The sequence below is a fragment of the Bubalus bubalis genome, chromosome 1, assembly GCF_019923935.1.
Source record: "Bubalus bubalis isolate 160015118507 breed Murrah chromosome 1, NDDB_SH_1, whole genome shotgun sequence".
In the NCBI taxonomy this organism is placed as follows: domain Eukaryota; kingdom Metazoa; phylum Chordata; class Mammalia; order Artiodactyla; family Bovidae; genus Bubalus; species Bubalus bubalis.
The window spans coordinates 38386916-38402326 of record NC_059157.1 but is presented as its reverse complement, the minus strand read 5'-3'; the positions used below and the strand labels follow the sequence as shown (position 1 = coordinate 38402326).

Below are 15411 nucleotides of genomic sequence, written 5' to 3'. Positions count from 1 at the left end.
TATGGTTTTTCCAGTGGTAATGTATGGATATAAGAGTTGGACTGTGAAGAAACCTGAGTGCTGAAGAATTGCTGCTTTTGAACTGTGGTGTTGGAGAAGACTATTGAGCATCCCTTGGAATGCAAGGAGATCCAACCAGTCCATCCCAAAGGAGATCAGTCCTGGGTATTCATTGGAAGGACTGATGCTGAAGCTGCAGCTCCAATACTTTGGCCACCTCATGTGAAGAGCTGACTCATTGGAAAAGCCCTTGATGCTGGGAGGGATTGGGGGCAGGAGGATAAGGGGACGGCAGAGGATGAGATGGTGAATGGCATCACCGACTCGATGGACATGAGTTTGAGTGAACTCTGGGGGTTGGTGATGGACAAGAAGGGCTGGCATGCTGCGAATTTGGGCTAACAAAAAGTCAGACACAACTGAGCGCCTGAACTGAACTGAAGGGAATTTCTTGAACTAAAACAATGAAACTTTTAATGTCTTATCCAAATATATTCCTCATAGCAATATTTATGAGGTAAGCCATTTTACAAGATAGGATTAAGAAATGAAGTAATTTGTTCAAAGGAGTGCAGATTGAATGTAGGGAGCACTTTAACTCAAGCCCAAGTGGGTTTGACTCCATAGACCTTGTTTTATTAAATATTTAATCATCCCAGAAAACTAATGTACTTCCTGAATTACATAAAATCAACAAATACTTTAGCTCAAGTGTGATCTGTGCATCTGTCGGGACATACTTATCCTACAAGGTTATGTGTTGCTCACTGCAGTCCAAGCTAAACCGGGTGTCCTGCATTTTCCGTGCAGCCCTCCTCAGGTAACAGCATGCTCCAGGCTGTACTGTGGGGACAGCACCTACAAATCTTAGCATCTTCAAAGAGCCAAAGGTAATTCTTGCTCAAATGACGCCAACCCGGGAAGGCCCGGGTGCTCTGATCAGACCCCCCACCCCCGAGAAGCAGCCACCACCATGGGTGCGGCTGGTCCTGTGTCAGAGCAAAGTGCTCTCAGGACTCTCGTGCTGGCGATTAAGGTCCCCAGCCCTGAAGGGAAATGTCAGTTCCACTCAGAATTCATTAACAAAGCAGGTCCAGTTGTTTAGTCACTGGGTTATGGTCGACTCCTGTGATCCCGTGGACTGTCTCCCACCAGGCTCCTCTGTCCATGGGATTCTCCAGGCAAGGATACCGGAGTGTGTTGCCATTCCCTTCTCCAAGGAATCTTTCTGACCCAGGGATCAAACCTGCATCTCCTTGTCTCCTCAATTGGTAGGCAGATTTTTTACCAGCTTAGCCATCAGGGAAGCCTGAGGGAAGCCCCATGCTGCTGCTGCTGCTAAGTCGCTTCAGTCGTGTCCGACTCTGTGTGACCCCATAGACGGAAGCCCACCAGGCTCCCCCGTCCCTGGGATTCTCCAGGCAAGAACACTGGAGTGGGTTGCCATTTCCTTCTCCAATGCATGAAAGTGAAAAGTGAAAGTAAAATCACTCAGTCATGTCCGACTCTTAGCGACCCCATGGACTACAGCCTACCAGGCTCCTACATCCATGGGATTTTCCAGGCAAGAGTACTGGAGTGGGGTGCCACTGCCTTCTCCGGAGAGAAGCCCCATAGACGCTGTTTAAATCAATGAGCATGATAGCCTTCCTAGAGAACAATCCACAGGTCAGGAAGCAACAGGTAGAACTGGACATGGAACAACAGACTGGTTCCAAATAGGAAAAGGAGTTCAAGGCTGTATATTGTCACCCCGTTTATTTAACTTATATGCAGAGTACATCATGAGAAATGCTGGACTGGAAGAAATACAAGCTGGAATCAAGATTGCCGGGAGAAATATCAATAACCTCACATATGCAGATGACACCACCCTTATGGCAGAAAGTGAAGAGGAACTAAAAAGCTTCTTGATGAAAGTGAAAGTGGAGAGTGAAAAAGTTGGCTTAAAGCTCAACATTCAGAAAACGAAGATCATGGCATCCGGTCCCACCACTTCATGGGAAATAGATGGGGAAACAGTGGAAACAGTGTCAGACTTTATTTTTCTGGGCTCCAAAATCACTACAGATGGTGACTGCAGCCATGAAATTAAAAGACTCTTACTCCTTGGAAGGAAAGTTATGACCAACCTACATAGCATATTCAAAAGCAGAGATATTACTTTGCCAACAAATGTCCGGCTAGTCAAGGCTATGGTTTTTCCTGTGGTCATGTATGGATGTGAGAGTTGGACTGTGAAAAAGGCTGAGCACCGAAGAATGATGCTTTTGAACTGTGGTGTTGGAGAAGACTCTTGAGAGTCCCTTGGACTGCAAGGAGATCCAACCAGTCCATTCTGAAGGAGTTCAGCCCTGGGATTTCTTTGGAAGGAATGATGTTAAAGCTGAAACTCCAGTACTTTGGCCACCTCATGCGAAGAGTTGATTCATTGGAAAGAACTCTGATGCTGGGAGGGATTGGGGGCAGGGGGAGAAGGGGACGACAGAGGATGAGATGGCTGGATGGCATCACTGACTCGATGGGTGTGAGTCTGGGTGAACTCCGGAAGTTGGTGTTGGATAGGGAGGCCTGGCGTGCTGCGATTGATGGGGTCACAAAGAGTTGGACAAGACTGAGCGACTGATCTGATCGATCTCAGTTCTTACTATAATTTTAAAATAATGTGGAAAAACATTCTAAGCTTATAGGCCACACCAAACCAAGGAGAGTTCCAGTTGTGTCCCTGTGGACTGTAATGTGGAGTTCCTTGCTGTATAAGATGAATTCTGGTAGCTTTAGTTACACATGTCTAATTTATTTGTTTATTTTTAACCTCCCCTTTCTTTATAGGGAAAAGAAAAATGAAAAACCTTGAATGTGAGAAAATGGGTGGTGCCTGCAAGTATCAGAACACCCATGGGTCTGTCATCCTGCCTGGAGAATGCAAGAGTCGGAAGAAACACTGCTGCAGCGTCTAGTTTCAGCATTGGAGCATCCTCAGCAGCACAAGACACTCCCCACAGCTGAATCCTGTTAAAAAACAGCCACTGTTCACTCGGGTCCTTGGGGTCTTTCTGAGTGCATGAGGTCATGAACTGGATGGGAAGATTTCAGTTGGAAGTCTGGCCACACCACTCGTTAGCTGATTAACTCTGGACAGGCCTTGCCTTTCCTAGGTCTCAGTCTCTGCTCCTGTGACTGTTGAAATGGATGTTCTCCACAACCTAATTCTGTTGGTGGTGGGGTTTAATTGCTAAATCATGTCTGATTCTTCTGTGACCCCATGGACTGAGTCCGTGCGATTTTTCAGGCAAGGATACTGGACTGGGTTGTCCTTTCCTTTTTCAGGAGACCTTTCTGACCCAGGGATCAAGCCCACATCTCCTATGTCTCCTGCATTGGCAGCCAGAGTCTTTAGCACTGAGCCCCAGGAAAGCCAACCTGTTCATATATGTCTACAAATGTATGGACTGGGGGAAAGAGCTTTGAGTGTGTGTGTGTGTGTGTGTGTGTGTGTGTTATAGTATGAAAAGTCACCAAGGTTTTGTGTCCCTTTGTGGAAGGATATCTGTGTTTCCATTGGCATATGGGTTTCCACATGGTCAACATGTGCTTAACTTCACAAGAGACAGCAAACTGCTTTCTGAAGCAGCTGTGATCGCTGCTGATAATCTCAGTGGCCTCTGAGTTTCCAGTCTCTCCATGTTCCCATCCCTCGTCACACCTCCATGTAAAATTCTCAGTGTTTCTCTGTTAAAAGGATGAAGGACAAATTCTCTAGTGTCTCAGGTCCTTCACCCGTTGGCCATACTTTCTCAAGTTTCATCAGCCTGGTTCTCAAACTAGCCCCTGACACAGTGTCAGTCGTCTTTCTGGCATATTGTGTTCTCACACTGAAACACACTTAAGCTACCTGTCCTCAGAGTTTCCCTGCCTGATTTGTACTTGCTTTTTATAGTCTCAGCTCACACATGGCCTTCACTGGGAAGACATCCTTCATTCACCCAACTTGAGTAAGAGAAGAGACTTTGGTTCCATGGCCTCAGCTACCAGTACAGTTTCTAGCACACAGTAGGTGTACAATAGATGTTGACAGAATGGTCAATGAATAAAGAAAACGATAGAATGAGGCTTCAGCTTTCCAATGTAATTCAGGGATTATCCATTAATGTGAATTCCTCAGTTCACTTTATTCAGGAAGTTCCATCAAACATGAGTCCATCATACAGCAGAAGTGTTTACCATGTGATGAAGGCAATTTCTTTTCTTCCATGGCACACACTTTGTGAGAATCACACAAATTAAGCATTCTACAACCTAAAGAAAGTACAAAAATGTCTGTTTTTGGAAGAAAGTCTTGAGATCACGATCCAGGGCAAGAAATAATTCAGTTCAACCAGGAATCCCCAAAATACACTGCCAGGAAAGTATTTTGTCTTATGCACCTCTTTTCCCTCACTTTGTTCCTTCTATTATACTTGTTTGTTCAGTAGGAGAAAGGCTGAATTTCAAATTTGGTGTGAATAGAAATTTTATGCTGTAATTTGGAAACTAGGATCAGAGAGTGTAAATAGCTCTCTTGGGATGACATTTACAGCCTGTTATTGTGCCCTCTGAAATGCGCCATTGTGGGGTTATCAGATGTCTTTTGGAAACAGCACATTACAATTTTGTTAGTTTGTGTTTTCATCTTCTTGGCAAGGGATCCCTCCCACTGAAGATAAGATGGTAGCACAGCCCTCAGATTCTTACTAAAATCTGCGGACATACTCACACATATGCCCCATGCAGTTGAAGAGTGTCAGCAATACTCTGAAGGTCACTCACCATTCCCAGGCTAAGAACATACGCCTGCTTTCAGGGTTTCTCAGATAAGTCTTATAATTAAGATTAAAGATCTAAACATTAAGACCCTGAAGCCAAGGACCTAGAATGGTCAGGGCACCAGCTGAGGGGAGAGAGGTTTCTAAAAGAGAAAAGGAATAGCCCGCCTGGCTCCAAACCAGGACTAAGGTTGGTTTGGGACTTCTCTGGTGGTCCAGTGGCTGGGAGTCCACCTGCCAGTGCAGGGGACACAGATTTGAACCCTGGTCCTGGAAGATCCCACATGCCTCGGGGCACCTAACCCCATGTGCCAAATGGCTGAGCCTGTGATCTAGAGTCCAAGACCCGCAACAAGGGAAGCCATGGCAATGAGAAGCCTGAGGACCACAAGTAGAGAGGAGCCCCCAGTCACCGCAACTAGAGAAAGCTCGGGCTCAGGAGCAAAGACCCAGTGCAGCCAAAAATTAAAAAAAAAAAAAAAGATTGCTTTTCCTGCCTCTTAGGATGTGGGGGAGATAGACAAGGGCCCCCCCAAGGACCCTCTAAGTCCAGCCTGTCCACTCTGGGTCATTAGTAGAGGTCACCAGCTCTGGAGCCCAGGTTGAGTGGTCAGAGGGCTGGCTCTCATTGGCTTTGGCCTGAGGGGGTCAACGCCCTGTGGGATCAATGCCAGGGCTGGCAGCAGGGTCACACTCTCCGCTATGCCCACTCAGGGACATCAACCTTGTTTCCACTTTCTTGAACTGCTCATTCTACCCACAGGCTGGAGGGAACGTGCTAGCACTTGGCTTCCAGCAGAGAGCTTGCTCATCACAGGTCCTTGCACCTGCAGCTCCGTGCCACATCGTGGAGGCTGTCCTGATGCCTACCCATGCCACGCTGGGCTTCATCATGGCAGCTGTGACCCAGGAGCTCTGACCCCTGGACCGCCCATCGCTGGACCCATGGATATCCTAGCACTGTGCTGAGAATTTCACATGAGGAGTTCTGCGGCTCTATCTTCAATCTTACCCTGGACATTCCCTCACAGCCCAGTGGAGGAAGGGAATCTATGCCCCCTTCTCTCTGATTGAAAGTTAGCCCAGTGAGGAAACTGACGTGGGGTCACGCATCTGAGTGAGGCCACACAATGGATGACTGTGCCCAGTAGGCCCACAGCAGAGATCGGCTTGTTGACCAGAAGCAGACAAAGGACAGGGTCTGGGGGTGGGCATCGGGGGAGCTACTGCATCCATCCAGCCCCTGCTCGCTTAGCTCATTATCTGTCAGGTTTTGTGAGCTAACACCCTAGGAAGCACGAGGAGCCCTGGGCAGTGAGACTTAGGAAAGGAATGATTGGTCAGATGAGTGTATTTACATTAGGTGGCTCAGGTGGTCCAGAATCTGCCTGCAATGTGGGAGATCTGGGATAGATCCCTGCGTCAGGAAGATCCCATGGAGGAGGGCATAGCTACCCACTCCATTATTCTTGCCTGGAGAACCCCGTGGACAGAGGAGCCTGGCCAGACCATGGGGTCACAAAGAGTCAGACACGACTGAGCGACCACATGGTGTGATGTGATGATGGGAGGAAGTGAGTGAGGGGAGACAGAAGACAAAGGGTGCTGGGCACCAAGCACTACATGGCGGCAAAAGACAAGACTCCCTGCAGGAGGCGAGGCGCCGGCTCTCAGGGACCCTCCAGCCCCTCTCAGCCACACCAGCCACTCTCCTCCCACACATCCAAGTGATCTTACTGCCCTCTGAGCTGTCCCGTGACAGTCAGCACTTCTGTGATGCGAGGAGCAATCACACAGGGGCTCAGACCCCTGCCTCCCCTTCTTTTCTCATCCCTGCCACTGCTTGCTCAATATATGGGGAAGAATATACATCTGTGTTTTTTCCCAAAATGTCGTGGTTCTACCTATATGAATTATCTCCTAAAGAATACCTCTAAGCTTCCTCTTTTTTCGTGCTCTGCAGCCAGGAACAAAATGCCTCTGGAATGAGGCAAATGGTAAACTTTAGGTACTGCTATCAGCTCAGACACACGTCAGTACGTGGAAAGTTTAAAAAAGGAGACTATGTATGTTATGACTATGTCATCATATTAGACTTTAAAGAAAGCAGATGATGGTTTGTTTCCATTCTTTCCCATTGATTTCAGGGTTTCTTCTCTATGCCTCCAGGCCAGATGGCCTTTGGCAAACCCGGCTGGGAAACTTCCCTTTTCTTCTCTTCCCAGATTATCATCCCTGAGCTGCTTTGGGAACACCAGGGTAACTCTCTGAAAGTGGAGCAGGCTGGAGAAACGAAATTCAACTCAGACATGACAGCGAAATGCCAGAGACCATTTACCTGGTATCACTTGAGAAAAGAAGACAACAAAGATGAGGAGGTAAGACAGCTTCAAGGCTGGTTCAGAAGAGACTCCTCGCAAGTTCCTGGAAAGGAGAAAACAAACAGCACTTCAGTGGGTTGAATAAAAAGCAACCCAAAGCTTCTTTTATAGGTCCAATCAGGGCAACTGCATGTGGAAGACAGTGTTCCATTCTGATCTGAGTACTAACTGAAATATTTGCTGAACTTCGAAAGCCCATGACATAAATGGGAGCAATGATTAACAATGTTCCTGGCAAAGCTGGAGGGGTTTCTTTTGTTAGCTCTTAATGGGTTAAGGACCTGAAGAGAACAACAATGATGATGACAGTAAAAATAAGAATGAATATATGGGAAAAAAAAGAAAAGAATGAATAGATGGGATGTCCCTGGCAGTCCAGTGGTTAAGACTTGGCCTTCCAGTGCAGGTGATGTGGGTTCCAACCTTGATTGGGGAAGGAAGATCCCACATGCCTTGTGGTCAGAAAGACAAAACATAAAGCAGAAGCAATAGGGTAACAAATTCAATAAAGATTTGAAAACAGTCCACATCAAAAAAATAAAAATCTAAAAGAATGATTAAAATTGATGGAGCACTTACTCTATGGGAACCTGTGAATAGTTTAGATGACATTTTTTCCATTTGCTTTCATGGAGTTAGTACCATCCAGTACTTCAACTCAGGTGCAAATACAGTCAAGATACAACCTTTTATTCTTCTGATAGTCACTCTTGCACTTAACCGAATGGGACTTCGAGAAGGAAAACCATCATAGGGTTTAGGACTCACTTCTCTTCAGATGCTGAGAGTTGTCTGCGATCTATTGTAGCATGTAACTTGGCTCAGTTTGTACAGAAGACGGTCCCCCTGCATCTGACAATGGGCTTTATCTGTGCTCTAGGAATGACCCTGCTGATTCAGGGCCCTGTCCAGGCCATGGTGATGTCTAATGACCCGTAAAGCCTCATGTACTTGACTCTTGTGCTATAAAACACAGCATAGTTTCAGGGTAAGTGAAAGTCGAAGGGCTTTGCTCCTTAGCCAAAGCCTGAATCCAAACAAGTTTGGACAGGGGATTAGTGTCCCTGATGAAGGACAGAAGGAATGAAAACAGCTCACCAACCTGAGATGGCATCTTGAGACCAAAAAATGAGGAGGCCGCTGGGTAAAATCAATAAGTCCGTTTTTTACCAAGGTGGGGGGAGCACCTTACTTACTCACAGAGCAGGACTCCAAAGCTCCCTCTGAGGAGCCACTGGGGCTATTTTGTTGCTAACCTGGTGTACAGAGGTGGGGGGTTGGAAATAGGAATCTATTTTCCTAAGATTTGTGTAAGGGTAACTAGTCACATGGGAATACATCAGGGAAGGTTTTCCTCATTGTTTGGGGACTAACAGAGCATAGAGGCTGCCTGGTCCTAATGATTATTAAACAATATCTATTAACTACAAGACCCTGATGACAGAGACTTGATTCACCACACAGACCAGTTCCGGGCAGGGTCAGCAGAAGGACTGCGGGAGCTGCATGAGCCCAAGATGGCATCAATGATGCTAACGGACATCCAGGCACCCTCCTCCTGGTTTTCCTTAACCTGCTGTTTCTCTCCTCTGTCTCCGGGCTTTGGCTGAGCCATCCCTAACTTAAGTCTCAGCAGCTGGGGGTGAGATTTCAGTTTTTTCTCACCCAGAAAATCTTGGGCTTCTCATAAGAAATGATCCCCCTTATTCTGAATGAAGCATTTTTCTGTAACAAATGTCTTCAGAGTGACTGACTCAAGAATTCTTGTATTTTCCCTCTCATCTCAAGATGATGGCTGATTACTCATCCTACATTTATGCAATTAATCAGAACCCACCAAGTGAAGCGTATTGAAGGTGATTATGATGGCCTTCCTACAACCAGAATAAACTAGTCTTACCTTATACCAATAGTAATATCATCCCTAATGGTATCCATGGGGAAAAAATAAGACTAGAGATATTCAGTGTGGTGTTCGAGTTTGTATGTGGTGAAATTAAAGTTGGAATCAGGAATCTGACTCTAGATACTGAATTCTTTATTACTGCACGATGTTCTACTGGTCTCCTTCCTCAAGGATTAAGTATTAGAATCAAGTGAAAATTATTATACATTTTAAAAGAATGATAAATTGGCTCACGACTTTCCATACAGTGGTAATAATCTAGAAATTAGGATTAAAAATATTTTATATTGACCAAGTTAATTTTAAAATACCCTGTAAAGGGAAAACTTGCAAGAATAAGCAGGATAATTTTTATAAAGAACAACGCAGTGACTTTCATTACCAGTTATTATAATTTATGATGGTGCTGAGGCTTGAAATATGTGACTTTGGCTGAGGAATTAAAAAAATGAAACCTGAGGCAAAAGAAAGAAGCCAGAAACAGTACACTGGTTGTTCATCTGCTAAACTGTTCTGAATTTTATTTAATTATTCATGGTTGAAAGTCAAGTGAAAGTGTTAGTTGCTCAGTGGTGTCTGACTCTTCCCGACCCCATGAACTGTAGGCCACCAGGCTCCTCTGTCCATGGGATTTCCTAGGCAAGAATACTAGAATGGATTGCTGTCTCCTCCTCCAGGGGTTCTGTCCAACCCAGAAATCTGCATAGCAGGCCGATCCTGTACCATCTGAGCCACCAGGGAAGCCCACTCATCACTGATTGGGACCCAGTTATAGAACTGGTCCTGGTCACATCACCGCAATGCCAGTCACACTCTTTCTTTCCTGTGAGATTGTTCAGGTTTTGGAAGAATGCTCGTGTCTCTTGTCCTTCCTCTTTGTCCCCAGCTTCCTGGGGACCTTGCCTCCTGTCTCTGTCCTCCCGCCCTAAACCTGCTCTGTGATCTGCAGAGAGCTGTGGTCCTGTCAAGGCCTGTTCCCTCCCCAGAGGGAGGAGAGTGACACCTGTATGGAGAGGCGGCCTACTCAGCAAACTACAGACAGGGCCACGCCTCGGACAAGACAGTGAACAAGGAAGACACCGCATGACCGCACATCTCTCAGGACTCCAGCCTCGGGCCAAAGTGGCTTAAGGGTCACATTTGCTCTGTGAATGAAAACATTGTTGCAACATTTGTGTTAAGTTGCTCAGTCCTGCCGAACTCTTTGCAACCCCATGGACTGTAGCCTGTCAGGTTCCTCTGTCCATGGAATTTTCCAGGCAAGAACTTAAAGCATAATAACTGTCTCCCTCCCACTGCCTACCCTGCCATGGAAAACAACATCAGTCCTAATGAAAAAAAAAATTCGATTGTGTAGATTTGAGAACTGTCTTCTTTAATTTGCACAAGAGGAGACTTGCTCAGGGTCTCTCACCGGGTTCCTCAGCTGGGCTGCCTCCATCAGCTCAGCTTTATTTTGCAGCAAATGGTGAATGCCCAGCAGGGTCCTCTGAAGGGCTCACAGCTCAGCATCCCTTGCTTCAGGCAGATTCCACCCTGAAGATGGCAGGGTCTTTCAAAATTGAGCGCCCTAGTGCTGTCTGGAAAAGGAAAAGACATTTATATGAAGCCTCATGGAAGTCCCATGAGGAAATCTGGGGGTCTCACCATCTGACTGGGATCCCCTTCTTTCCCAGCTAAACACCAATAGCAAATGTCCCCGTCGTATCCCTCACTCTCTGTTCTGATGTGAGATGTCAGTGTTGCTGATAAACCTGGTTCGAGGAGATCCCACGTGTGGGAGCAACTAAGCTCCTGAGACACCACCCTGAGCCTGTGCCCCAGAGCCCAGGCTCCACAGTGAGAAGCCCCTGCAACGAGAAACGTGTGCCCTGCAACTGGAGAGTAGCCTGCGCTCTCCAAAATTAGAGAAAAGCTGGCACAGCAATGAAGACCCAGAACAGCCAAAAGAAAGAAAAAAAAAAAAAAAATATATATATATATATATATATATACCCTTCCTGCCACAGGAACACCTGGGTGTTAACCACAGGGTCTGTAACCACTGCCCCGTGTGCCTCACCAGTCAGCCCACCTCCCATTCATGTAAAACCCACCCAGCTCTCACAGGCTCGTGAGATGGAAGCCTTGTCTAGCAGAACTCAAGGTCACACTGTGACATGTGGCAAGAGGTCTCTGGTCCAGGCCTGAATAAAGGAACTTTGTCTCATACTGGGTTATACCAGCTAAGTGATTCAACTCATTTAGTTCACAAATCATCCAGCTCATTCCAGGGAAAGAAGAGGAGGGAGAAAGTTACCACCAATAAGACATTTAAGGTCATGAAGACTCGACAACATGCTTTGGAAAGAATTCTCTAATCACTCAATGCCGAATTTGGGTGTGGAAGTGACCTACTAGTAGCTCTGTCATGCTTTACTTTCTGATGATGGTTGACTTAGGGAAGGAAAAACCAAGTAATGATAAGAAAGGGCATCATGGCTGGTATTTACCGGGCAGTACCTGGAAGAGGATCAAGAGAGCGGTGAGTAAGACATGGAGGAGCCTCATTGTCCTGGAACGGAGGTCCCGGATGGCCTGGTGGGAAGGATCAAGGACACAGTCAGAAGTCCGGGGAGCTCAGGGCCTCCAGGACCAGAGCAGACACAACCTCTTGCCCTGGGGCCCTGCCCATGCCTCAGCAGGAGGAGTGTGACTCTCCATCCTTTCTGGCTCCCTGAGCCCCAGCTGTTGCTCACCTCGGGTTTGCTCAGACCTGGGGTTTCAGATCTGGGGTTGAGGCCCTCCTGTGCCCACATCTATGGAGGCAGCGTCCCTGTGAGGCAGAGGCTGGAGCATCCAAAGCCAGTGGTAGGGCGGGAGTCCGGCTGTTATAAAAGGAGGGTAAGGCCAGCCCCTTGTGGGTGAGGAGGTTCATTAGAAAAGATTTAGAGCCCAGTTGATTGGATCTTCAGGGCTACTTGAAAGGAAGATCCAGAATGGTGGTGGGTTATAATCTTCCTAGGGAATCCACGTTAAAGGAAGAAAGAGTTTGTATTGGTTAAAAATTAGTGGAGAAATATACCCAATTATTTCTAGGATTTTAATTTTAATGTTTACTTTCATTTAAATCTATCACAGTTTTTCCGATTATAAAAAAAATACACATCAGAAAGTTTCAACTAAAAACACCCAAAATTTCAGGTCATAAGTAAATGCAAAAATGAAAGATTTTTTAAAAACCCATAGGCCCACCCTTCAGTTATAACTACTACCTACAATTCAGAATATTTCAGCTCTTTTCCTTTGCAAATTAAATTGTGTAAATATTTATTTTTATTTTAAAACATAGAATCTTACTTCACACTCAATGCCAATGTGTTTTTACCACTTAAATATTATCTTGTAAAAATTTTATATCTGTTCAAATGAATTTGCCTCATAAATTTGTAGGACTATATATATATATACACACACACACACACACACACACACAGAGAGAGAGAGAGAGATTTATATAACACTTACTTTTGTATAAATTCTTACAAGTGGAATCTCCATACACACACACACACACACACACACACATATATATATGCATTTTTCAAGTTTTAATGGTTTTTTCCCAATTGCCCATGCTAGAAACTGTTACCACTTTATCCTCTTGCTGACAATGTTAAAAAGTATATTTGACAGTCAATATTCTCATTACTAGTGGTTTTAAGAATTTTTTCAATTTTTCCAAATTGAATGAGGGAATAATATTTTCTTTTTTGTTTTAATATATTTAAAAAATTGTTTCTGAGGTTGAACATTTTGAAAAATGTTTTTTGGTGATTTTTATCTCTTACATGTTACCCATTTTTCTATTCATCTTTCCTTGCTGACTTCTCAGAATCCCATGTATATTTAAGGTCACTAATCCTATATTCTATGTGTTGCAAAAATTGTTTCTGGCTTGCTTTTGGCTGTGTGCTTGCTCATCTAATAGATGAAATTTATAGCTACCCTTAGAGATTACATTTGGTTTTCTTCAAAGATATTTATTAATATTTTTATCTACTTCTGTCTGTATTCCTGGTTAGTTTCATCCTTAATTCTTTCAGTCCTGGAATGGAGGCTCTTCTGAAAACCTATGACAGACAAGTCCCCAGCAGTGACCTGAGAACTGTTGCTTGCACCATCCAGCACTATGAATTTCCTGAGCCCACAGACATGCCCTCACTCCCACATGTCTCATATGGAAGGCTGATGTCTGAGTTCACATCTCTGTCCTCTTAGGAAACCTAGTCTTGCATGGAAGAGAAACAAGCTCATACATGACTGGAAGGAATTGAAAATGATCAGGGCCACCCGGGTGATCCAAGTACAGAAGGCCATCCAGGGGAGGACTGGGAAACACATTTTGTACACCCACCAGAGCACCTAGACCACACAGCGTGCCTGGCACCTACCTAGTCCTGGTCAGAGACAGTTCTGTTCCTTCTGCTCTTCTGTTTGTTTCTGCTGGAGGCAGCACTAAGTGATCTGAGCTATTAATAACACAGCTCCTCGAGTACAAGATAATCAAATCTCCCTCTTTAGTCTCTTTCAGAGGGCATGGCTACACTTACTGATTCTCTATTACCAAATAGCATTTAAATTATTCCATCAAGTTAAACACAATATTATTGCTTCATTGAAATTGCAGGTTTTACTAAAGAAAAAAAAAAATGATATGTGGGTGATTGAGTCTAAGAACTAGATTTCCCTTTAGATGTTTTTGCCTCCTCTTAGTACAACATTTGTACTAAGAAACTTACCTTCAGTGAGTTTCTTTCTGGGTCCTTCAGAGTGATTTTATAACTGACTCCTAGATATTTCATGGTTTTTCTTTTTGAGCCACATTCTTCTTTCATTACATTTTATAACTGCTACTGTCTGCATAAGAAAAGCTGTGGATCTGGGATAATAATGCATCACTAGCCCACAAGTTGAACTCTTATTCATTTAGAGTTTTTGTGGTTACTTCTCAGTGGTTTTGCAGTTCTAAAATTATAGGTGTGTAAGAATTATCTTTAACCTCCTGGGTTCCGAAGTGTACGATTCTTCCTTTCTGCTCTCAATGAAAGACATTGACTCACAATGCCTGGAACTGTCAGAGATCCTCAAAGCCAACTTCCTTACTTCACAGAAGAGGAAATTGTGGCCAAACAAGGTCAAAATCATGTCTAGGGGTTATCCTCTGGTAAATGTCTTTTATGCTGTAAACTCTTTCTCAGTTATGACAATGCAAACATTAACTTGTTTCTATCCATTTCCCCTGTTTTCCTGTTTCTTTATGCCTTCTTTCTCCTGTCAAAGATCAACTTCCTCAATCTCCAAAAATGAAACAAGGTTTTTCAAAAACAGTTTTTAAAGACAGTTGCTGTTTTTTACATAGATGCTTCCACCTTTTTTTCTTTATGTGTAATTTCTTCTGTAAAAACCTTTGATTTTTCTTCCAGGGCTTGATGAAGAATTTCAACTCATGCATGAAGCAAAGTTGTAGTTTCAGCCAAGATGTCCTTGGGTGGTCAGAAATGACTGTGTCCAGTGAAGAAATGGAGGGAATTTTGATGACAACACCAACACCCAGTGCTTCTGCAACCCTGGGATTAAGTCTACCACTCTTGCAGGGTCAAAATGGAGATGACTGAGTTCATGTCAAGATTTCTGTTTGAAAAGTTAGAGCGAAATAAAAATCCACGTTGGGTCTAGTAATGTGGGCTAATTCTGATTATGGGCCCTGAGTGAAATCTCTGGAGGATGTATGAGCTGTGAGAGAAACTGTCCAAGGCAAGGATGGTTGCTACTTCAAAGGAGAGAAAATAGAAATGGAGGGAAGAAGGGAGGGAGAGAGAGCAGTCATAAGAATTTCATAAAATTCTTCTTCAGTTTTGGGGCCATAAAAGGCCCCAGTCTGCTCCCCACGTGCTCCTCCAGCAGAGCAGGGCTGGGAGCATGTGGCCCTGGGTTAGCACGTCTCTTCTCTGTCGGGTGCTGGCAGCTCTGTTCCCACCCGGCTCTGCTCTGAGGAGCTTACTGACTCCACTCTGATAGGACAGGCCTCACTCTGAGCCCTCCTTCTCTCCCTAGAGAAACAGAAGGACGTCCTTGAGTCATGAATGAGTTGGGAGTCCTGTTACCCGTCGACCTTGTTTCACCTACAAGACTCTGAGGTCTTGAAAACCCAAGACTGAGTCTCCTCAGCGTTGAGCCCTTAGGTGTGAACCAGACGGAGAATAACTCGAGCCTGGAAACAGGAAGCACCTTTGACAGAACCATAGGAACGTGGGATTCTTCTCCTTCTTCGCCTGTG

General features: G+C 44.9%; 1 long non-coding RNA gene across 2 annotated transcripts; it reads right to left on the bottom strand.

Moving 5' to 3' along the window:
- Positions 1–4132: 4132 nt before the first annotated feature.
- On the bottom strand, positions 4133–14551 carry LOC112583729. Of its 2 annotated transcripts, XR_006640771.1 has the most exons (6): positions 13874–14551; positions 11831–12092; positions 11595–11669; positions 10507–10672; positions 7144–7229; positions 4133–4299 (listed from the first exon to the last, which is right to left on the bottom strand). It is a non-coding gene; the product is annotated as an uncharacterized LOC112583729 (long non-coding RNA). The 2 variants fall into 2 exon arrangements; XR_006640770.1 differs by lacking the exons at positions 10507–10672; positions 11595–11669; positions 11831–12092; positions 13874–14551 and having other exon boundaries at positions 7144–7423.
- Between the last annotated feature and the right edge of the window lie 860 nt (positions 14552–15411).